This window comes from Choloepus didactylus, chromosome 27 (assembly GCF_015220235.1).
Source record: "Choloepus didactylus isolate mChoDid1 chromosome 27, mChoDid1.pri, whole genome shotgun sequence".
Lineage (NCBI taxonomy): Eukaryota > Metazoa > Chordata > Mammalia > Pilosa > Megalonychidae > Choloepus > Choloepus didactylus.
The window spans coordinates 15195237-15219913 of NC_051333.1; the positions used below are offsets into that span (position 1 = coordinate 15195237).

The 24677-nt window shown below is 41.5% G+C and overlaps 3 pseudogenes; all 3 read left to right on the forward strand.

The window, feature by feature from the left end:
* Nucleotides 1–2739, forward strand: LOC119521174 (annotated as a pseudogene).
* A 14927-nt stretch (nt 2740–17666) lies between these two features.
* Nucleotides 17667–18186, forward strand: LOC119521286 (annotated as a pseudogene).
* Nucleotides 18187–23020: 4834 nt separating this feature from the next.
* Nucleotides 23021–24008, forward strand: LOC119521285 (annotated as a pseudogene).
* Nucleotides 24009–24677: the final 669 nt, after the last annotated feature.

Genomic DNA, 24677 nt, shown 5'->3' on the forward strand with positions numbered 1-24677 from the left:
ATGCTGCGACAGTGCAACCAACCTGGTAAGATGGGGCTCTGGACCAGGTGCCCTCTCCCTACCTCTCCCTTCTCTGGGGGTCTGTAACCCCGGCTTGCCGGGCAGGAGCGGAAGCGTGAGCACGTGCGCACCGTGTGCCTCTTCTGCTGTCTTGCGACTGAGCTGGGTGTGGGATGGGTAGTCATCCCCTCCGCCTCATTTGTGTGTGTGTGTGTGTGTGGAGGGACTTCTCATGCCTCCCCATCTCCTCAGCCTGAGCCACAACAGCTGTCTTTCTCCCTGACTAAGCTTTTGGGGACCATTCCAACCTTTAGGAGGAAAATGAGTAGCCTTATTCTCAGCACCAACCTCAGCTGCACCTATACAGCCTGAGGGGGAATCGAAGGTGAGAACTGGCACCCAATGATGATGAGCGAATTAATAATAATAATAATAATAATTAAAAATAATTAAAAAATAATTAAAAAAAATACCCAGGGCCAGGTCCCTGGTGTGCGGGGTGCCGATTGGCCCGCAGGCGCTGGGGAGGCGGGGGCTAGGGCCCCGGGCAGGTCGCGGCAGCACGGAGGTGCGGGGCACCGCCGAGGACCCGAGGCCGCCAGCGGCGCGCCCCTCTTCAGGGCCCCCGGCCTGGGCCTGCCGCTCGCCCTGCTGGTGATGAGCCCCTGCGAGGCCGCGGTGGGGGGCGACGAAAGGGACCCGCTCACAGCTGGGACCCCCGGGCGGCGAGGGCGCGGCGAGCCCGGAAGGGCTGGAGGACAGGGAGGCCCCGTCGGGGTGCGAGGGCGGCGCGGCCCACCGGCGGGGCGGAGGCTCGAGCAAGACCTGCAGGTCCGAGGGCTGCCGCGAGACCACAAGCCACGTGGTCAAGCGGAGCAAGCGGTGAATGTGCAAGAAGCACCGCAACAAGATGTACGAGGAGAAGTACAAGAAGAAGCGCTCCCAGGCCCTGAGCGGCGGCGCAGTGGGCGGCGGGGGCCGAATGAAGCTGGAGGAAAGCGCAGATGGCATCCTCACCATGGTTAAACAAAGAACGGCATCTTTTGGCGGTCGTCCTGCAAGACCGTCTTGTTTAGAACAAGTGTTAAAACAAGAAGGCCTGTCCTTGCTACGAAGTCCTGAAGTCGTGCAGTTTTTACCGAAACAGCAACAACTATTAAGCTAGCAGGTTTTGGAGCAAAGACAACAGCAGTTTCCAGGACCATCAGTGCGAGGGAGCTTACTGCGAACCTCTCCATGTTTTTTTTATCCTATGGTAATAGATGAACAAGATTTTACACTAAAGATGAATGGGGTAAGATATGCCAGTAGAATGTAAACAGTCATTTTCCTGTGAATGTGGGCATTTCGGGATAAGTATTGCACTTTGTGCATCTGAGCCTTTCAAATTGCCATGAGTTTCTCTTTCCAAAATAGCATTTAATTACAATGAAGGTAATGAAGCAGTTACTTTCTGTGAAAGTCATGAAGTTAACATGTATGACTTTCAAATCATCTAGCTCAGGAGTTCCCATCACGGGGCATTTGGAAATGTATTTGTATGTGTTTTGGTTGTCACAGTGATCTTGAAGACTGCTGGATTTCCGTGGGTGGGCCAGGGATGCTGAATGTTCTGCAGTGTCTGGGATAGTCCCACACAACTAAGAATTAGCCCACTCACAATGCCAACAATACCCCTCCTGAGAAACAATGAAAGCTGCTTGTCGTGGTAACATGTAGCTGGGGCACCTAGAATTGGAATCTGATAATAACTTTTTCTATGAAGTTAAGACTGGAGCTGTCAAAAGGTAAGCATATATCTACCAGGCAAGCGATCATTGTTAAGTATCTGTGAAATTAGGATGTGTGTCTCTTTGCAGAGATGTGCTGGTAAAACCTAACGAGGATGGTGATGGATGCACAGCTGTCTGATGGTACCGTGGGCAACTGATTGTGCACTTTGGATCTTTGGATGATTGTATGGTATGTGAACAATCTCAATAAAATTAAAAAACAAAACAAAACAAAACAAAACCTAGTGAGGATTAGCTAAGTGCCCTGGAGTGAGTGCATCATATATAGCTGACTTCTCTACTTCATTACCCATTCATTTTTATCTCTATTAAGGCAGACACTCTTACATGTTGAATTCGTGAACAGTATAGTTGTGCCTCAGTTATCCTACCAATGCCAGGACAAAATTGCTTTTCTTATACTCATTTCCTTTTCAAAAAGAGATCCTGAAAATAAGAGTAACACTCCAGCATTCTGTCAATGTTTTTTTGAAATTGATCTATTTTAAGACAGTTTTATTCCTAGTAATGTTCAAAGAATGATGGGTAATCTGGGTAGATGATGTCGTTTTCTTGTATTTTCTCCTAGGAAAACTTTAAAAAGGCAACTCTACCAATAAGGGTAACAAATAAATGTCAAGACAGTATTTCCAACATTAAGACAAGTGTATGTGTCTTGGGTTTAACTGTGCAGATATTTAAAGATTTGTTAGTTTCTTATAGATGGTTTTTAAGTTCTGAAATATATATTGTGATGGTTAGGTTCATGTGTCAACTTGGCCAGGTGATGGTACCCAAGAAAGCACTGGCCAAACCGTTGCTGCGAGGATGTTTGTGGCTGGTTAATAAACCATCAGGTTGGTTTATTAAATCATCAGTCAATTGGCTGCAACTGTGACTGATGGTGTCAACGAAGGGCGTGTCTTCCACAGCGAGAGAATGCAGCTGGCTGGATTTAATCCAATCAATCAGTTGAAGACTTTTAAGCGAGACAGATAGAGGAACTTCACTTCTTCTTTGGCTGACCAGTGAAGCACTTCCTGAGGAGTTCATCAAAGTTGCCAGTTCATTTCCTGAGGAGTTCATTGAACATCTTCATTGGAGATGCCAGTTTGCTGCCTGCCCTACAGAATTTAGACTTGGGCATACCCACAGTTGCGTGAGTCACTTTTATAAATCTTATATTCATAGATATCTTTCATTGATTCTGTTTCCCTAGAGAACCCTAACTAATACATATATCAAGTTGAATTTGGCTGTGGCTGTTCTAAAAGTACTTTCTTTTGTGGAAAGAAAGAATGTTCTTGTTCATTTTTTATGTGTTTTGCATGTCTGTGCAAAAATACTTTAACCCAAATTAAGCATTGAAGTCCATTTGTTGAAAAAAAAATACCCAACATTTACATGAAATAATATGTTACAATCACTGCTATAAGCACGTCACCTATATTAACTTCTTTATTCCTCACAACCACCCTAGGAGATAAATACCAGTATGCTAATTATAGATGAAGAAACTAAGTCACAGATATTGTCACTTGTAGAAGGATGCAAAAATAAACCACACACCACAACTCCCCAGAATAGTCACACGGAAAGGATGAATTGTACCATAGAAGGAAGGGCTGCACTTTCCAGCTAAAAGGTAAGAGTTGGGAGGAGGAGTTTTCCGGGGTGATTAAGTGGAACATTCAAAGTTCTCCTTCCACGCTCTCCCACCCTGGTGAGTTTCTACCCTGGCTCTCCAGACCTCATCAGGAGTCCTTGAATAGGGGAGTGGGAGAGTCAACAGCTTGACTTGAGTGCAGGGCAGTCATGTGAGCAGTTAGTTCTTCCTGAGACTGGAATTACGATGTGGCCAAAAAGATATGGGGGTGGGGAGACCATTAGAAGAGAAATAGGTCAACTAAAAAAGTGTATGGTGCAGTACCTGGGGCCTAGTAAGTGCTCAGAAAAATGCTAATAATAGTGATGATACAGAATGAGGCTCAGGGAAAGGGAATCAGCCCCAGGAACCACAGTAACAGGTTACCGCACCTCCTAATTGTAACCGAGAAGTTAAGGGCCGATTATGATTACTGAATCATTATATAGATATTCCTTTTTACTTTCTGGTATATTCGAGTAAACAGAGGGAAATACCTGATATCTGAACTGTAATCCTGATAATGATTGTATAGCCTTTATCTTGTGCTCTTGTGATTATAAAAACCTTGTGTCTAATCTTCATTTGTACCCATTTATCCAGTTTTTCGACTTTAAAGTCTTATGATCACTAAAGGTAGCCCCTAATGTTTATTAATGAAGGGTCTTGGGTCAGCCCAGAACTAACCCACCCCAAGTCCAAAGTTATCTTGATAACCAAAGCTGGATTTAACTAAAATGGGCCTGCCTGACATGCACGGTAGCTTAGACTTTAACCTGCAAGTCACCTATACCTCATTATCATACTAAAAATCAGGCCCATCATCATATTAAGGCCACCGTTTTCTTACATACATTCTGTGACTAAGCATGTAATCAATTTGCTCATGCTCAATAATTAGATCACCTCTAATTACATCATTTGGGGCCATTGTGCTCATTATCCTAAAACCTGCCCAGTTTTATAGTTTGATACTATAAAACTATCAAAATTACTGCAGTTCAGGGAGACAGATTTTGGACCAACATGCCATCTGACTGCTTCGCATGTAGCAATAAACTCTTTCTCTCTTTGAAACACCGGCGTCTCAGGAATTGGTCATTTGAGCACATCAGGCAAAAGAATCCACTGCCTTGGTCTGGTAACATCATCTGCCAAGGAATTGTGGGTGGTCAAATTAACTGAACACTTAACCTCTGGATTGGGGTATGTGGAGACCTCATCCTGATACCCAGCAAGACCCTGTAGCCTGCACCTGGAGAAAGGTGGCTTCCCCCAAAATGAGTGAAGCTGTTGATGGCTTGGGGGAGGAAGAGGGAAACGGGAGCTTAGCAAGAAATCAGGTTTCTTGTCTAAGATCATACAAGTAGAAAACTAGAGAAAAGGTGCTTGGACCAGATCTGAATGATCTCAACCATTTCAGCTGTGGTCTCTGCTGGCCCTGTAAGTATAGAGCCCTCTAAATATAAGAACCCAGGTAATAGTTTCCTCTTTGTCATTACATGCGGCAACTTTAGCCATCAAGCACAGTAGGAAGGGGAGCTAGCAGCTAAAGCGTTTAAAAGAGAACTGCATCTGCTACAGCAGCTGGCTCCGTGGCTTTGCACCAGACTCCCAATAAAACTGCTTTTTATGGCAAAAAAAGGTTCAGAGCTTTGCTATATTCAAGAAATCCTAGCATTAGAGCTAGATTTAGGATTTAATTAAGGACGAAAATGCTTCTTCAGTTTCTTGTCCCCAGCAAGATTCCAGGGGGCTCACCCTGAGATATTTATTACACAGGTAATGTAGTGAATATGCCATCCATTGTCAGCAGTATTCACTAATGTTTATAAAGAAAACCATTTGTGAAACCCTTAATAGGTCAGCTTCTCTCCGGGATCTGGAGACCCATCATTCTTCTGCAGGGTATCCTGTCCTAGATAGTGGGGTCGTGTCAAGCACAACTACCATTTTCCTTTGTAAACTGTATGATCTTTACAGGTAGACATGGAAACGAAATGACCATCTTTTTAAAAATACACCTGTTGAAGAAGAAGCCATTTAGAAACAATTTATTAAATAAGTAGTGATTTGCCAGGAAACACAATGCCAGTTAAATCATACTTTAAGATTTGGGAGAAAAGAGAGTAGTCCCAGATATATTGGAGACCTCAGTATGTGAACACAAAATATAAAACTAATTGTCCCAAGAATGTGAACTCATTCATTCATTCAATAAATACTGAATATGTACCATGTGCAAGGGACTGTTACAGGTATAGGAATAAACAAGGAGTGGGGAAGCATAGGTGTATTACAGTGAAATATTTAGCAGGATTTCAGCTGGCCATAATTGTGGTTGAATTGGGAACAGAAATGAAGACAATACAACTGATATAACAGCAGAGTCTTGAACAAGTCAGCAGAAATTCTCATCAGTTTTCAAACCACGATCAAGGACTGGGTTAGAACAGTGCTTCTCAGCTTTGGCTACACATTGACACCACTGGGGAGCTCCTAAAAACCTCAGTACCAGACTGCCCCTGACAGCAATAAAGTCAGAATCTCTGAAGGAAGGAGTTGGGCATAAATACTTTTTAAAGCTCCCAAGCAATTCCCTACAGCTATTATACAAGATTGAGAACCATTTGCTGTGCCAGTTTGTATGTACTATGTCACCCAGAAAAAGCCATGTTCTTTGGTGCAGTCTTGTAGGGGCAGACATATTAGTGTTGATTAAGTTGGAACCTTTGGATTAGGTTGTGTCCATGGAGATGCGCCCTACCCAACTGTGGGTGATAACTCTGATTGGATAATTTCCATGGAGGTGTGGCCCCGCCCATTCAGCATGGGTCTTGATTGGTTCACTGGAGCTCTATAAAAGCTCAGACAGGAGGAGCTCACAGCTCACCGTAGCTGAGACAGACATTTTGAAGACCACTGTTGGAAGCTGATGCAGACATTTTGGAGAACGCCATTTTGAAACACAACCTGGGAGCAAGCAGACGCTAGCCACATTCCTTCCCAGCTAACAGAGTTTTTCCGGGTGCCAATGGCCTTTCTCCAGTGAAGGTACCCTTTGTTGATGGACACTTTATGGCCTTAAGACTGTAATTTTGTAACCAAATAAATCCCCTTTATAAAAGCCAGTCCATTTCTGGTGTTTTGCATTCCAGCAGCATTAGCAAACCGGAATAGTGGGTAAGAAGAATAATTTGTTACAAGATTGATATAAATACGTGGATGATATCCTTCTCCACAAGAGATACTGGGGAGGTCTGGGAAAACACTTATCTAAGTATAGCCTAGTTTTAACTACCCAAGCGGAATGAATTAGCCCAGCCTCATTTTCCTCAGTGAAACATAAAAGGGGTAAACATACAGAGAAAATGTTTCACTGATTTTTTTTTTTTTTCTTATTAGAAGCTAGCTAATTGTAGATTTAGAATGGGGAAACTCAGTTCCAGTTCTGGGGAGTACTTCAGAAATATACCATCCTGAAATATGCACAAAATTTCAGGAGACCTCCACAGCAAGATAGCAGCAGAGGAAGTACGCAACACTCAGGCACACTGCTCTGACCCCATCCCAAAACCAAAACCCAACAACAGGAGAGGAATGGTGAGTGGCAACTTGGATAGAATCTCTCACAGCATTAACAATGTCAAAAGAGATCAGCAAATCCGCAAAATTACTAGAACTTGTTTCTACCAAGCCCTCATTTCTATCGAAATTTGACTTGGCTGCCCTCTAGTGGTCAAAAGACCAACAAAGGCGCAGAAATGATGGGCTGCTTTTTCCCCAGTGATCCTAATACTACCATAGTTTTGGGACAAGCATTCGGGGATGCTTTGAGGACTGACCTTTATTTAGAGATTTATCTGGGAATTTACCTTTCCAGGTTCTGTTCACATCAGTGGCATGGGGGAAAGGGCGGCAAGAACATATCAAACTCTGACAGCAGAAGAATGTTACCAAAAACTTCAGCAGAAAAATGTTACCAAAAACTTCAGCAAACTGAAGATTTGAAAGGAGGCCCTCCTCTGGGTCTGAAGTCCCTGCCCCAAGGTTAGACCTGTATGGCTTATGTGCAACATATAGACACATCTGCAATATAAGTCACGTGTAACATTTATAAGCTAGAGAACTCCCAGAACCTACAGCTATTATGCAAAAACAAACAAAACAAACATACAAAAAGCTAGCAGTGGGTCTCAAACTCAGGTCTTGCTGTCCACTTCATCTGTGGGTCTCAAATATAGCCTCCTGCAAGAATCATCAGGACTGATAAAATGGACATTATCACCTATGTAGAATTCTTGTCAAAAAATGTTTAACCTAAAACTAACAATGAGAAAACAGTCAATTCCAGAATTATGGGACATTCAGTAAGGCAACTGGCCTGGACTCTTCAAAAACTCCCCAGCCATTGTCAGTGTCAAGATAGCAAAAAAAAGAAAAAAAAATTGGAGGAACCACTTTAGTTTAAAGGAAATGAAAGAATGATATCATTAGGTGTGGCAATGTCCACCTAATGTCCAGTCAATGGCCAATGAAGAACTAAGGCCCTCAATCCAACAGCCCGTGAGAAACCGAATCCTGCCTACAACCACATGGGTGAGCTTCATCCCCTGCTGACCCAGGATTGCACTGGAAGGTGATTTTTCAGCCTCAGAAGGCAGAATTAATTATTCATAAATATTGGTTGGTGTCTTCCCAAGTAGGATTACAGCAATTTATTTTCCTCTCAAATTTCTCTTTAAATTTTATATGTTCCATGTATGTTTTATATGTCCTAGGTCAGTGTTTCAGTTTGCTAAAGCTGCCAGAATGCCATATACCAGAAATGAGTTGGCTTTGGGGATTTATTAGCTTAGAAATTTACAGTTTTAAGGCCACGAAAAATGTCCAAATTAAGGCATCAACAGGACAATACCTTCTCTGAAGAACGGCCCCCAGCGTCTGGGACACCTCGGGCACATGGAAAGGCACATGGCCGGCATCTGCTTGCCCTTCCTTCCCAGGTTTCATTGCTTTCAGCTTCTGGCTTCAGTGGCTTCCTCTCTCAGCTCCTCCGGGGGCTTTTTCTCTAAGCTCTCTTGGTTTTTTCTGTCCTTTATCCTCTCGTAAAGGACTCCAGTAAAAGGATTAAGATCCACCTTGAATGCGGTGGGTCACATCTCAAATTGAAGTAACCTAACCAAAAGGTCCCCCCCACAACAGGTCTGTACCCACAGGAACGGATTAAAAGAACATGGCCTTTTCTGAGGTACGTAACAGCTTCAAACTAGCATAGTCAGGGAAATATTTTGTTAAATATGGGAGGTTGTCTAGGCAGCCAGGGATAGGAACAGTCATAGGAATCAACTCTACCTCCAGCCCAGCTTGGAAGATGCCTTAATGGAGTCTCATGCTTAAATTCCAGGGATGCTGTTGGACATTTGAGCTAGAGCAGCAAATAATATTTGCCATTGGGTTTTATAAATGTAGTACCTGGTCAAGAGCTGATGAGAAAATCTTTTGCTTTTAGGTAGCTAATCCCACTCAACAAAAAAGAATCACTGTGGCCAATTGCTGATGCTCAAAATAAAGAAAACAGTCTTTTCTTGATGTGAGGTTTTCACATGTCATTTGTGATTATGAGAAAGAGCTGGCATTATAATTTTACACAAGGGATTTTACCTGATTTTTCCATTTGTCCTGGGAGTCTTCAAGACCTATAATCTAGAGTATGGGAACACTTAGTCTCCTGAAGAAAACCAAATTATGATTTCATACAATTAGAGAGATTTATGGCTTTTATTTTACAACTTCCTTTGGATGTTGGCTGCCTTTCTAATTCAAAAGAACTTTCCATAAGAAACTCTTTTTATTTGTCATCCTTGTTTAGAAGATTGTTTCCAACTATAACTCTCATCAGTACCCCTCCCGGCACCATGAACATACAGCCACCACCACCACCACCACCATCAATAGGTGTGATCCATTTCCCCTCTCCATGACACTGGGGCAGGCCTGTGTCTTGCTTTAACCAACAGAATGTGGCAGAAGTGACATGGTTGCCATTGTCATCCTTGGAATTTCCATACTGATCCACAGGAAGCAAACAGCATTAAAAAGGCTAGAATTGCATTTGGGGTTCTGGAACCTTCATTAGCTCCCAACTCTCCATATCTCAATATTCCCAGGCCATCACGCAGAAGAAAGAAAAGAGTATGAGAAATGAAGCCCAGGCAGCAGAATATTATCAAACTCTTAGGCAAGCTGGAGACATGGAGGAGGCCCTCCCCAGGTTCTGAAGGCTCTGCCCTAACGCTAAGCTGCTGGTAGGATCTTTGTGTGTAGCATTTATAAGCTAGAGAACACCAATGTAAGAAGTTTATTATCAGAGTCTATTTCTCCATGTTTCACTTTGCGTAGGTTATCAAAAACCTCTACAACTTCCACAGCAGCTTCTGGCACAACCGTATGGGTATCAGAAACTTCAATCAGCAACAGCAAAGACTGCTGAGTCACTCAGTCAATTCAGTCTGGACTCTTAACTACCCAGAGTTAAGCCAGACTCCACAGGTTTGATACCTATCAAAAGTGGTCGGTTCTCTGCCCAGTGCACTCAAATGACCAATTCCCGAGACACTGAGGTTTTAAAGAGAGAAAGAGTTTATTGCCAAGTGTGAAGCAGGAGATCAGTTGGTCTATCAGCCTAAAAATCTGTCTCCCTGAACAGCAATAACTCTGATAGTCTTATAGTATCAAAAGACGGGCAGGTTTTAGGAAAATGAGCATAATGGTTCGAGATGACAAGGTTAGAGATTAATTACTGAGAATGCACAATTGATTACACACTTAGTCACAGAACATATGTAAAAAATGACCTTAATATGATGATGGGTGCAATTTTTAATATTAAATGAGGTCACTTACAGGTTAAAATTTAAGCTACTGTGCATGTCAGGCAGGCCAATTTGGTTAGATCCAGCTCTAACAAGATAGTTTTGGAATTGGAGTGGACTGACTCAAGGCCCTTCATTAATAAACATTAGGGGCTGTATTTAGTGATCATAAGACTCCAAAGTTGAAAAACAGGATAAGGGGGTACGAGTGGGGATCAGTCACAAGGTTGTTAAAATTGCAAGATAAAGGCTATTTACTTACACAATCATTATCAGAGATCAAGCCATCTGGATTACAGTTCAGAAATTTCAAAAGTAAAAAAAATTTATATAATGATTCAGTATTCATAATCATTTGCTAAATCCTAACTTCTCGGTTACACATTCAGGGCCATCCTCTACAAGACCACCTTCAGGCACCAATCACAAGTTCAGGCATCTAGACCACTTGCACTTCTGATCAACTGGCTACAACCCCCTTGGGTTTGGTAATTCACTAGAACAACTCACAGAACTCACTGAAAGCACTGTACTTATAATTATAACTCTATTGTATTAAAAGGATACAAATCAGAAGAAGCCAAAAGAAGAGATGCATAGGGTGAGGACTGGGAGGATCTCAAACACAAGCTTCCATGTCCTCTCCATCTGGAGTCAGAATGTGTCATCCTCTTGGCACAGCAGCAGTGGATTTTCTCAATCACAGCAGCTCATTGGAGCTTCAAGTGCCCCGAGTTTATATGGCATCTCATTTTGTAGGCATATTGATTGAACCAGTGTCCATGTGGTTGAACTCAACTGGCAGCCCCCCTCCCCTCCCAGAGGTTGGGAAAGTGGGTCCATACTGATGTGGCTCAAAGTCCCAATCTGCTAATCACATGATTGTCTTCCTGGTAGGTCCGGCCCCCACCATAAGACTGCAGGTGTAGTTAACCCCTCCCTGTCTTCTCATTAGCATATTAACCATCAGGTATGGTCCCAGGTCTACCATGAAAAGCAAAAGACACTCCAATCACAGGAAATTCCAAAGATTCAGAAGTTGCTAACCGGGAATGTGGACAAAGACCAGCCAAGTTTTTTCATTAGGCTGCACACTGTGTACTGTTGTGAGAAACAAGCACTATTCCGAAAAGGAATAAACGCTCACCTGATTGTGGAGAAGAAAAGAATTTATTCACGATCTTGCAAGAACGGGCGCCCAACCAAAATGTGGGGGTTGGCGCCCAGAACAATAGATTCAGCAGTATTTATTCCCTAAACCTAACCGCAAGTCCCTCCCCTGTTTCTCCTTTGGCTGGATACTCCAGAGGTTACATTCTATTGACAAGCCTAACTACCCAGCGCAAATTTGAAACATGCAGCCTGCCCAAATTGGAAACATTTGAAATATGTTTCCTGTGCAAATTTGCAACATTAGGAACCATTGGAACAAATCCCCACCCCTGACTAAATGGTTATGCCCAGGCCTCTTTAGAGCCAGTCTGGGCTAGTTTGGTAACAAGTTATGAGGCTATTTTGAGAACCTCTATTCCGAGGCTCCACCCTGCAAGGATAGTAGATAGTGGGCGGATAAGCAGGGGGACTGACTGTGGATAGTGGGCAGATAAACAGGGGGACTGACTGTGGATTACAGTTTGTCTTTTTAACCTTCTACCAATTCCTTAACTGCCCCACCCTGCTAGACACACCTGTCCTGTGTGAAAGCTAAATTTAATCTCATTCTCACTGTTTTCTGTAGAAGCACTAGATCTCAATGCATCCGTTTGGCCAATAAAACATCTCACGTCTTGACCTAACTTACATATTTCTTTGGAATGTCCCAGTTTGTCTACAGGAAATAAAGGAAAGACTCATGTACAGAAAAACTGCATCAAGTTGCTCTCCATGGGTAAGGATTGTGAAGGTTCCAGACAAGCCAAATATGGATCAATCACTCCTTCACTTTAGATGTGCTTTACATGCATTATCTCATTGAAGTTTCCTGAATCTTATGAAGGACATACCCATGATAGCCAGCTTCTGAGACGGCCCCCGAAGATCCTCACTTCCTGGTATTCATGCCCCTCCATAGTCCTTCTACACACAGAACACAGCTGGCCTAAATATAACCAGTAGGATACTGAGAAAATAGCAGTGTCTGACTTCCTAGAATAAATCTTGGAAGAAATCAAGGCTTCTACCTTGCTCTTTCTTGGGTCACTCACTCTGGGGGAAGTCAGCCGCCATGTCATGAGGACACTCAAGTAGCTTTATGGAGGATCCATGTGGCAAGGAATTGAGGCCTCCTGTCAACCACCAGTACCAACTTGCCACTCTTGTGAGTGAGCCACCTTGGAAGTAGATCCTCCAGTCTTGAGCCTTCAGATGTCTGCAGCCCTAACTGACGTCTTGGCAACAGCCTCAAGAGAGTCCCTAAGCCAGAATCAGCCAGCTAAATTGCCCCCAAATCCTGACCATAGAATCTGTACGATAGTGTTCCCAGTTGAATAGTGTCCCCTAAAAAGATATGTTGAAGTCCTAACCCCTAGTATCTCAAAATGTTACCTTGTTTTCAAATTGCAAATACAATTAGTTATGATAAGGTCATACAAGAGCAAAGTTTGGTGTCCTTATAAGGAGACCATGCGAAGATGGAGGTAGAGATTGGAGTAATGCACCTACAAGCCAAGGAACACCAAGGATGGCTGGCAAAATACCAGAAGCTAGAAGAGGCAAGGAAGAATTCTCCTCTACAGGTTTCTGAAGGAGCATGGCCCTGCTGACACCTTGATTTCAGACTTCCAGCTTCCAGAACTGTAAGACAATAAATTTCTTTTGTTTTAAGCCACCTAGTTTGTGGTACTTTGTTACATCAGTCATAGGAAACTAATACAGACAGTAAATGCTTATTGTTTTAGGCTGCTGCTTTGAGGTTAACTTTTTAGGCAGCAATAGATAACTAATATAGTACTGTTAGAGATAACAGAAGCTCAGAGTGGTAAGAACTCAGAACTGTGGCCTGAACCCAGCTTAGACTCCAGAGGCGAAGTCCAGAGCCCATGTCCATATTCACTATAGCATTGGTTCTTGATCCAGGCTGCTTGAAAGAATTGCCTGTGGAATATTCTAAGACTATGGACTCCTGGGGCCTACACAAACTATTGAGTCAATCTCTGTTGACAGTGTCTGGGTATCTGTATTGTTTGTGTTTTTTTTTTTTTTTTTTTTAATTCACCTATTTATTCTGATGATCAGTGAGATTTAGGAACCACAGCACTGAATTTGTATCTTTGTTCAACAAATTTATTATTGAGCATTTACTACATACCAGGAACTCTAATAAGCACTGGGGATATGGAAGTGAACAAGACAAAAATCCCCAGCCTCGAGAAATTCCAAAAGGAGCTGAGAGGTCACTCTGGTGGGCACTCTTGTGCACAATATAGATAACCCTTTTTAGGTTCTAATGACTTGGAATAGCTAGCAGTAAATACCTGAAATTCTCAAATTGCAACCCAGGACCCTTGCATCTTGAAGATGATTGTATAACAATGTAGCTTATGAGGGGTGACAATGTGATTGGGAAAGCCATGTGGATCACACTCCCCTTTGTCCAGTCTATGGATGGATGAGTAGAAAAATGGGGCAAAAAAAAAAGCAATTCACATATATCTTAACTATCTTAAACATTTTATCTTAAAACAGTTAAAATGTGCATGTGTTTGCCAAGTTTTTTATATAGGTTCAAGTCTTTTTTTTTCCATCTTTTATCCTGTGGGTCCACCCTTAACGCATCTTCCATGATTTTAGGATCCAGGATCACCTTATTTGAAATGGAATGAAGATTCAAAGGCACATGGAGGAAGGCTGTTCACCATCCCTGTCATGGATAGAGCAACAATTCTAAGTAGCCAGTAATCATGCCCTGCTAGTAGTTAAATATTTTAAACATCACCTCTGCTTGAAAAGCAACATGAGTAAACAGTTCTTCTAGACTTGTCGGATTTGTCTCAAGTATTTACAATTGTCTCATCCATGTTTCACTTAACTGCATTTTTAGCAACTCATGTTTATTAAGTCCTTCCAAAGTAGTCACCTGTTTTCATAGAAATAACTTTCTCTCTACATTTCCATTTAATTCATTTCTGAAATACTTAATTAAATAATAGTACAATAATAAGTATAATTGGCCAAAAAATTTGAGAGTTAATCACTGGCTCTTGGTAAGCATGTAATTAACCTTTAGAAGAAGTATGCAGGTATCCTAGAAAGTGCCTGCTAGATGCAAGCTTTCCATGAGTCACGGACCACAGTGAATACATGTCACAGAAGGACTAGAAAACATCCAGAAGATCAGTTACTTGAAAGTTAAGACAGCATACATTTAATGGTTTATTCAAAATTATAAAGACAAAGGAATATATATACCATCAAATCCCAGCATATAATAAAAGTATGTGAAATATAAACATTAGAAAAAAAAAAAAATCCCCAGCCTCATTGAGATTACAAGTTGATAGGTGGAGAAACAAAAAATAAATAAATAAAAATAAACAAATAAACAAAACATAAGTAAGTCAAATGGTGATAAATACTACAGACAAAAATAATTCAGGAAAAAAAGTAATTTAATGACCCAGGAGTACTGAAATCGTAATAGTAAGGAAATCTTTACCGAGAAGAAAAAATTATAGCAAAGAGCAGATGTCTGGAAGAAGAGCATTCAAGGCAGAGAAAACAGCACGCACAAAGGCACTAAGCAGGAAGGAGCATGCTTGAAATGTCCGAGGGACAAGATAACCACCGTGGCTAGAATGGAGTGAGTGAAGGGGAGAGGAACAGGAAACGGCATCAGAAAGGTGACAGGAGCCTAATTTTGAACAGAATTCTGGACCACACTGAGGGCTCTGGCGTTTACTCTGGGTAGGATGGTGTGGAAGATTGAAGGTGGCTTCAAATTCTTTACATTCTTCCCATTGAGAGGCAGGATCTAGTTTCCCTCCTGTTGAATCTGGGCCGGCCTTAGTGACTCGCTTGTAACCTCTGGAGTAAGGTGGACCTTTCTTTAATTTCATATTAAGTCCTTCCCAAATTTCTGGCCTACAAAATTGTGAGTGAAATAAAACGGTTTTAAGCTGCTACAGTTTGGGATAATTTGTTTACACTGCAATATATAAGCAGAGCAGATGAGAAGTCAATGAAAAATTTTGAGCAGAAGAATAAACTTGATCTCCCTTATGTTTGAAAAGAGCTATTCTGGCTGCTATGTTGAAAACACTGTGGGCAGGAAAAGGTAACTGCAAGGAGGATGGCACTGGCTGGCTGAGAGGTGTCAGTGACGGAGACCAGGGAGGGAGCACTGGAACTAATGAGAAGCGGTTGGGCTCTGGGTTTATTTTGAAGGTAAAGCTGACAAGGATATGTTGAAGATTAGATATGAGGTGTGAGAAAAGAGGATTAAATGGTTACTACAAGGTTTTTGGTCTGAGCAGTTACAAGAAGGGGTTTCCAATTACAGAGAATCGGAAAAATAAAGGAAGAACAAGATTGTGAAGGAAGACCGGGAATCTGGATTTGGGCATAAGTTTGAGATTCCTATGGAAAGTTTCAGTGGAACTATTGAGCAGGCAGTTGGAAGTATGAATCCAGAGGTCAGGAGAGAGAACCAGGTAGGAAATACAGAATTTGGAGCTGGCCACATAGAGGTGGAATTTACAGCCGGGATCTAGGTGGACCTCAGAGGTCCAAGGTTAAGCTCTGAGGTCTCTAGGGCAATGCAACTTTTGGAGGCAAGTTAGATAAAGAAACAGCAAAGGAGACCAAAACAATTCACAGAACTCAGAAAAGCTGCTGTACTCATGGTTTATCTAGTAACAAGAGGTAGCGTATATTCACACAGATGGATGTAGGCTGGTAATTGTACTGGTGGGTGAGTGGACATTCTCCTCCTAATGTTGATCTCTGTGAAATAGGAAAGTGGGTCATTAGCTGTGGTTAAGAAAGGGGTAGAAATTATTGGAACTTAGAGAAAGTGGAACAAATGAAAGAAGCATCTGGAGAGTGAGCAGACTAGAGTATGACAGCATGGTTGCCAAGAAACATTAAGGCCCACTCGACATTACAGGTTGTGAGTTTAAAATGAAGCAGTCAGCACAGTTGTGTGGTTTTCTCCTGCTGTGTTCAGCTGTACAGGTACAGGCACTGAGTAGACAGGAGTTGAATTTAACCAGGTTTGAGGGTTTGGCAGGAGAGTGTGATAAAAAGATCAAGTTGAGGGAGCTTCTGGGGGGTAGGAGGGTAGATTTTAATGTTGTATCATGGAATTTAAGCTGGTTAAGTAGAAAAGTGAGGACCTGAAGGGATAAAGGATGGTTAAAAAGTGATACATGAGTAATGAATTACAGGGTCCTGAATCTGAAAGATTCTTAGAGTCAAATTTCTAGGGAGCAAGCTACAGTGGCCATCAAATTATGATTTGGGAGCAGCAAAGGGGGGAACAGATGTCCAAGTCCCAGAAGCTGTTTATCCCTCATTAATCTTCATCACCATCATCACCACCACCATCATTACTGCTACATTTATTTCAGTTGGAAGCTTAGAGAATCATTACACACACATTGGCTCACCTAATTATTTAATAATTTTCCTTCCCCATTACTCCCTCATCCTCCAATATTTAAACACATTGCTATAATGGACCCCAGACTCTGAGGGACATGAAGTTTACTCTGTCTTCTCTCTCCACTCCCTGCATAAGATTTATTCAAAGACACAGAGGACTCCAACTCAGGGTCAAAAGAGAAGATGATTGGTGATCTATGTAAGGGTGCAGCAGAAACTCATCAAGAATCTAGACAGGAATCTGAGCATCCTAACCAGGTTCCTAAATCATTCCTGGACATCCTCACTCACTTACTTCAACCTGGGTCTCTTGGCTAGAAAGTACTTCTCAAGACTAAACCTAGCCTTACCCAGGGTAGTTGTGAGTGCTCTAGATCTTGGGATGTCTTATGCTCTGGGTCTTGGATTGAGGGAGTAATGAAAATGAGATTGTTAAGATATTGCAGTTACTGATAATGACAAGATCAGTGTTTGATTCTGAGAGTGAATGAGGTAGGGTGCAGGTCAAGATCACTGAAAGACATGGTTTAAGTATGGAAAGATCATCCACATGAATATGAAACCAATCAGAATCGTAACAGGATTGATTTTAGCAAGAGTCACAGTAAGCTAGCAGAAAACAACTTCAAGGAATCTCAATAGATTCAGGAATAGCATGTAGAATGTTTCTAATGCACTGATTAATTTAAAATACTCCTACAACAACTAGAAAATATTAAATTTTTAAAAAAAATCAAGGAGGGAGATTTGAATCACAGCACAGGTAAGGGCAGCATGGATGCCCCATCATTGCCCCCCACCTGGCAGCTCTATCTCAAGGACCACCACATCTCTACCTTCTTGGAGGGCTGCATCTGTACCCTGGGGCAGGTGGCCAAGGCCGGCTTCATCCACTGTCCCACTGAGAACGAGCCTGACTTGGCTCAGTGTTTCTTCTGCTTCAAGGAGTTGGAAGGCTGGGAGCCAGATGACGACCCCATAGAGAAACATGAAAGGTATCATTCATCTGGTTGTGCTTTCCTTTCTGTCAAGAAGCAATCTGATGAATTAATACAGTGAATTTTTGAAACTGGACAAAGAAAGAGCCAAGAACAAGACTGTAAAGGAAACCAACAATTAGCAGAAAGAATCTGAAGAAACCGCAAAGAAAGTACAATATGCCACTGAGCAGCTGGCTGCCTTGGAGTGAGCCTCTTGCCTTATCTAACTAGTCCCAGAGCTGAACACATGGTTCCCAAGGCATATTCCCTAGTGGTACCAGCCTTTCTGGGGACTCCTTAGCAATGCCTAAGGAAAGGAGGACTCTAAGAATTTGAAATTAGAGTACTGTCACTCTTCATCCTGAGATGAGACCTGTGGGTGAGATCACAGTTCCATTGTGACTTGACAAATAAAGAATTAAGGATGGGATATTTAAGTTCATTTGCATAACAATCTAAATTTATATTGTGCAGTTCCCACCTTATGTTCAAATGCTTTGTTTACTGTCTTATCTTTGAGGAGCACAATGCCAGGGTCTTCCTTTTACCCAGTTAGATCTGTGACATTATAGCAGCCTCCCTTTGCCCCAAAATGGAGAGTAGAAAGTCACCTCACTTCCTAACCTCTGAAGGTGCAGCCTGTGTAGGGGGCTCCTCTCCTCTCTCTGTCTGCATCTGCGTTTTTCATCATTTAGAAGCGCGTGTATTTTATAACTTTAAGATTCCACAGATGGAGACTCTGCCTTAGGCATGGAAGGATGGGGGTATAATTTACCTTCAACGGGCATGTGGCAAAAGCTGCAGTATTTCCCTAAACTAGATGAGGAAACTCTCCTGAACACAAGATAAGGTGTCTCGCCCCAGAAATAGAACATTCCAAGTACTTGTGCAATCCCTTAGGTGTCCTTCCTGATTTATATCCCTACATTGCCCCCAAAAGCAACTATGGCTCGGAATTTTTTATCCCTCTCTTCCCTTTATAGTTTTATCACCTATGTATGTAAAGAGAAAACTGTAAGTATTTATTTCAGAACATAATACAAGATCTGAGTTCCAAATAGAAGTACAGTAACATAGTAAGGGATGAGAAGTATTTCTTTTTAAAGACGTCAATTTTCCCCCCAAAAAATTGCTCTTTGGAGACAATGAAATTGAAATCAACATTCCAATACGATTTCTCATAGACTAGTTGAAAGCCACAGCCCGGTGGCGCTGTCAGTCCCTAGAGAACCATCCTCGGTTCGCGGTGACCCGGGGACGATGTCCTCACCGAACCCTGCCCTTCTTTTGCGCTCACGCAGACACACGCACAGCGATTAGGGGCTCGATCACGGAGTCACGTAAGGCTCTAAAGCCACTGGCACGCACGACGTCACAGCCAAGCGTTTACTATAAGAGAATGTGACGTAACGTGCTTTCGCCCACGCGGCAGAACCCAGGCACGGGCGCAGGGCTGCACATGCGTACGGAGCTCAGGCACACGCACGCGATTTGCCTGCTCGCACGCTTTCACGTGTCACACGCACAATCGCGCTGAGCCGTGATTTGACTTTCTTGGATGCTCTCTGCGAGCCGCTGAACTGACCCGGCGGTCTCAGGTGTCCAAGCTGCCCCTAGAGGGCAGTGTCCGGAAGAAATGGTGGCTTGACGGCCGGCAGAGGTTTTTAAAAGTATCATTTACAATAACTCCAAAAAAATAAAATACTTAAGTATGAAGCTAATAAAATATATACATATGTATGCTGAAAACAAAAATGCTAATGAAAGAAATCAAAGAAGACATAAATGAAGACATACTGTGTTCATGGATTAGAAGTTTCAACATAATAAAGATAACAGTTATCCCCAAGTTAATCTATAGATTTAACACAATTCCAGTCAAATGCCAGCAGGACTTTTTGTAGCTCCAGGCAAAGTTGGAGGAATCATACCATCTGATTTTAAAACTTACAATAAAGCTACCTGTATCCTGCGACCTTGATAAACTCAATTATTAGTTCTAGGAGGTTTCTGGTAAGTTTCTTGGGATTTTCTATGTAGACAATCATGTCACCTGCAAACAGGTACAGTTTTATTTCTTTCTTTCCAAAAAAGCCAAGAGAGTGTAGAGTTAGCAAAGAGATAAACATACAGGTCAATGGAACAGAACAGAATCCAGAACAGACTCACATACATAGCCAATTGTTTTGCTTTGTTTTTTAATTTTATTTATTGAGATTGTTCACATACCATACAATTATCCAAAGATCCAGAGTGCACAATCAGTTGCCCACAGTACCATCATATAGCTGTGCATCCATCGCAATTTTTTTTCAATTTTTAGAACATTTTCATTACTCCAGAAAAGAAATAGACAAAAAAAAAAAACCCTCAAATTCTCCCATATCTCTAATCTCCCCCCTCCATTACTGACTCATAGTATTGGTATAGTACATCTGTTACGACTGATGAAAGAATGTTAAAATACTACTAACTGTAGTACATAGTTTGCAATAGGTATATTTTCCCCCTATATACCCCTCTACTATTAACTTCTAGTTATAGTGTCATACATTTGCTCTAGTTCATGAAAGAGATTTCTAATATTTGTACAGTTAATTAGGGACATTGTCCACCACAAGATTCACTGTTTTATACGTTCCCATCTTTTAACCTCCAACTTTCCTTTGGGTGACGTACGTGACTCTAAGCTTCACCTTTCCACCACATTCACATACCATTCAGCACTGTTAGTTATTCTCACAATTATGTGCTACCGTCACCTCTGTCCATTTCCAAACACTTAAGTTCAACCTAGTTGAACATTCTGCTCATAAGGAGCAATTGCTCCCCATTCTTTAACCTCATTCTATATCCTGGTAACTTACATTTCATGTCTATGAGTTTCCATATTATAACTAGTTCATATCAGTGAGACTACACAATATTTGTCCTTATGTGTCTGGCTTGCTTCACTCAATGTAGTGCCCTCAATGTTTCTCCATCAATCCGTTTTTTTTAAAAGATGGTTTTGTTCACCCACCATACTTTTCATACTAAGTAAACAACTGATGGTTCTCTCTATAGTCATATATTTATGTATTAAACCACCATCACCACTATCTATATAAGGACATCTCCATGTCTTCCACAAAGAAGGAGGAAGAGTCAAAGAAGGTAGGGAGACAAAAGAAAAAGAAAGAAAAACCATGGCAGGTAAAAAGCAACAGAAGGAAAGATAGAGTTAACCTAAAGGAGAATAAAAGAGTCAGACAACATCACCAATGACAAGAGTCCCATACCCCTCCCTTATGCCCCCTATTAAAGGCATTTAGCTTTGGTATATTGCCTTTGTTACATTAAAGGAAACATATTACAATGTTTCTGTTAACTATATTCTCTAGTTTGCATTGACTGTATTTTTCCCCAATACCACCCTATTTTTAACACCTTGCAAGGTTGACATTCATTTGTTCTCCCTCATGTAAAAACACATTTGTACATTTTATCACAATTCTTAAGCACTCTAGGTTTCACTGGGTTATACAGTCCCAGTCTTTATCTTTCCTCTTTCCTTCTGGTGTCCCACATGCTTCTAACCTTCTTCTCTCAACCTTACTCGCAGTCATCTTTATTCAGTGTACTTACATTGCTGTGCTACCATCACCCAAAACTGTGTTCCAAACCTCTCACTCCTGTCTTCCTTTCTGTCTGTAGTATTTCCTGTAGCGCAGGTATCTTGTTCACAAACTCTGTCATTGTCTGTTTGTCAGAGAATATTTTAAACTGTCCCTCATATTTGGAGGACAGTTTTGCTGGATATAGGATTCTTGGTTGGCAGTTTTTCTCTTTCAGTATCTTAAATATATCACACCACTTCCTTCTTGCTGCCATGGTTTCTACTGAGAAATCCACACATAGTCTTATGAAGCGTCCTTTGTATATGATGGATCGCTTTTCTCTTGCTACTTTCAGGATTGTCTCTTTGTCTTTGACATTTGATAATCTGATTATTAAGTGTCTCAGCATAGGTCTATTCATATCTATTCTGTTTGGGGTATGCTGGGCTTCTTGGATCTGTAATTTTATGTCTTTCATAAGAAACGGGAAATTTTCATTGATTATTTCCTCTATTATTGCTTCTGCCCCTTTTCCCATCTCTTCTCCTTCTGGGACACTCATGACACATACATTCCTGCATTTCATGTTGTCATTCAATTCCCTGACACATTGCTCATATTTTTCCATTCTTTTCCCTATCTGTTCTTTTGTGTGTAGGATTTCAGGTGTCTTGTTCTCAGTTCCTGAGTGTTTTCTTCTGCCTCTTGAGATCTGCTATTATGTTTCCATTGTGTTTTTTATCTCTTGTATTGTGCCTTTCATTTCCATAGATTCTGCCAGTTGTTTTTCAAACTTTCAATTTCTACCTATGTTTGCCCAGTTTTCTTTATAGCCTTCATCTCTTTTGTTATATCTCCCCTGAACTTGTTGATTTGGTTTATTTGATTTAGCATATTTCTTTGAAAATCTTTAATAGACTGTTTCATTAAAGTGAAACCATATCTCAACTGTATCTTGATTGACATTTAAGTTTATTCCTTTGACTGGGCCATATCTTCATTTTTCCTAGTATAGATTGTAGTTTTTTTGTTGTCTTAGCATCTGGTTTCTTTGGTTACCCCAATCAGATTTTCCCAGACCAGAACAGGTTCGGGCCTCAGAATGGGGTTATATACAGGGTGTATCTTAGAAGAATGGCAGACTTTCCTGCGAGGCTTCCAGTTGCTGTGCTTTCCCTAACCTGCCCAGCAGTTGGCACCTGTCAGCCTGTCGCTCCCAACTGGTGGAAGGAGATGTGGCCCCTTCAGTTTCTGTTTTGGCTGTTTTTCCCCATGCTCTGGGGTCTGGTTCTGAAGGAAAAGCTGGGTTCTACCTCCTTCCTCTTATGGAAGATACAACCCCTAGCTTTCTGTTTTTTTAAACTAAGCCCACATTTACTATATGACCCAGTAATCCCACTCTTAGGTATTTACTTAAGAGGAATGAAGACTTTGGTTCAGAAAAAAACCTGTATTTGCTTTTCCGCTCCCCTCCCACCCCCCCCCCCATCACTCTTATCACTGGGCTTCTGCCACACCAGTGCCACCGCAGCCTCTCTCCAGTGCCATCATGATCATCTATCGGGACGTCACCAACCATAAGACATTCCACAACATTTACAAGATCCGGGAGATCACAGATGGGCGGTACCTGGAGGTGGACGGGAAGACGGTCAGTAGGACAGAGGGTGGCACTGATGACGTGCTCACTGGTGAAAATGCCTCTGCTGAAGGCCACGAAGATGAAGGTACAGAAAGAATAGTCATCACCGGTGTTGATAATGTCATGAACCATCACTTGCAGGAAACCAGCTTCACAAAAGAAGCCTACAAGTAGTATATCACAAAGATTATGAATACTGAATCTTTATATAATTTTCTTTTCCTTAGTTGCTAGGGTATTAGAATAGTTAGAAGGAAAAAATTGAAATGGTGGAACTGTAACCCATAGCATCCTTTGAAATTTGTTCTATAACTACCTGTTAAATAATAATTTGAAAGCTATACCTTTTTGTATATATGTTAGCTTTCACAGTAAGGAAATGACTGAAACTATGGTACTGTAACTCATAATAACTTTGGAAATTTCTTATATATATCTACTAGTTAAATTATACTTTGAAAGATACTACCTTTTTGTATGTATGTTATCTTTCGTAATAAGGAAATAACTGAAACTGGAATTGTAACCTATAATACTTTTTGAAATTTGATCTCTACTTGTTAAATTGTACTTGGAAAATTATCACTTTTATGTATGTATGTTATATTCTACAATAAAAATATGATAATTTAAAAAAATAAATAAAAGATGTATATCAAAGAGTACATGAATCTGTCAAAGGCAGACTTGAAGAACAGAGACCAGAAAGAGTAAAACCTTTTATGACGGAGGCTGCAGAAAAAGTCAAGCACATCCTTGCAAATTTCAAAAACTACCAGTTCTACATTGGTGAAAACATGAAACCAGATGGTGTGGTTGCTCTCCTGGACTAATGTGAGGATGGTGTGACCCCATATGTGATTTTAAGGATGGTTTAGAAATGGAGAAATGTTAACAAACTGGCAATGCCTTGGATCTATCACCTGTCATCATAACTGGCTGCTGCTTTTCAACCATACAATACTAGAACACAGATGTTGCTGACAGGGTGGTGCAGGAATGAGACACAGACACAAAGTTAAGAATTAAGGGAGCAGGGGGCCCACTGCATCTCGTGCTAAGTGGACAATATGAACCTTTGCTCCAATTATTTATTTCAGAAGATCAGGGAGTATATGCTAAATGTCCTCAGGCTCAGGAGAGCCCACCAGATACCTATGTTTACATCCTGTTGCATATCAGATGGAACAATCTAGGTTTAGGACAATGGTAAACGTTGTCATCATAGTCACAAGACACATATCTTTACAGGGCATGCCTGCACGGCGTTCCATGCAGGCCTGTGGCTTAGCGTTCCAAGCCACCACCCTAGATACGCCTCAGGCAACATGGAAGACTCGGTTTCCCACACATAGACAGACTGACTGATGCCATCTTGAACTCTTCATTTATTTATTTATTTATTTGACCTTGATTTATTTGGAGTGGAGACATTGTTTTTAAGAAAAACATGCCATGTAGGTTGTCTAAAAATAAAAATGCATCTAAACTCATTTGAGAGAATGCCTTTTAGTTTAATATATTTAAACAAGATTCATCCTGTAGCATTTCTGGAGAACCTAGA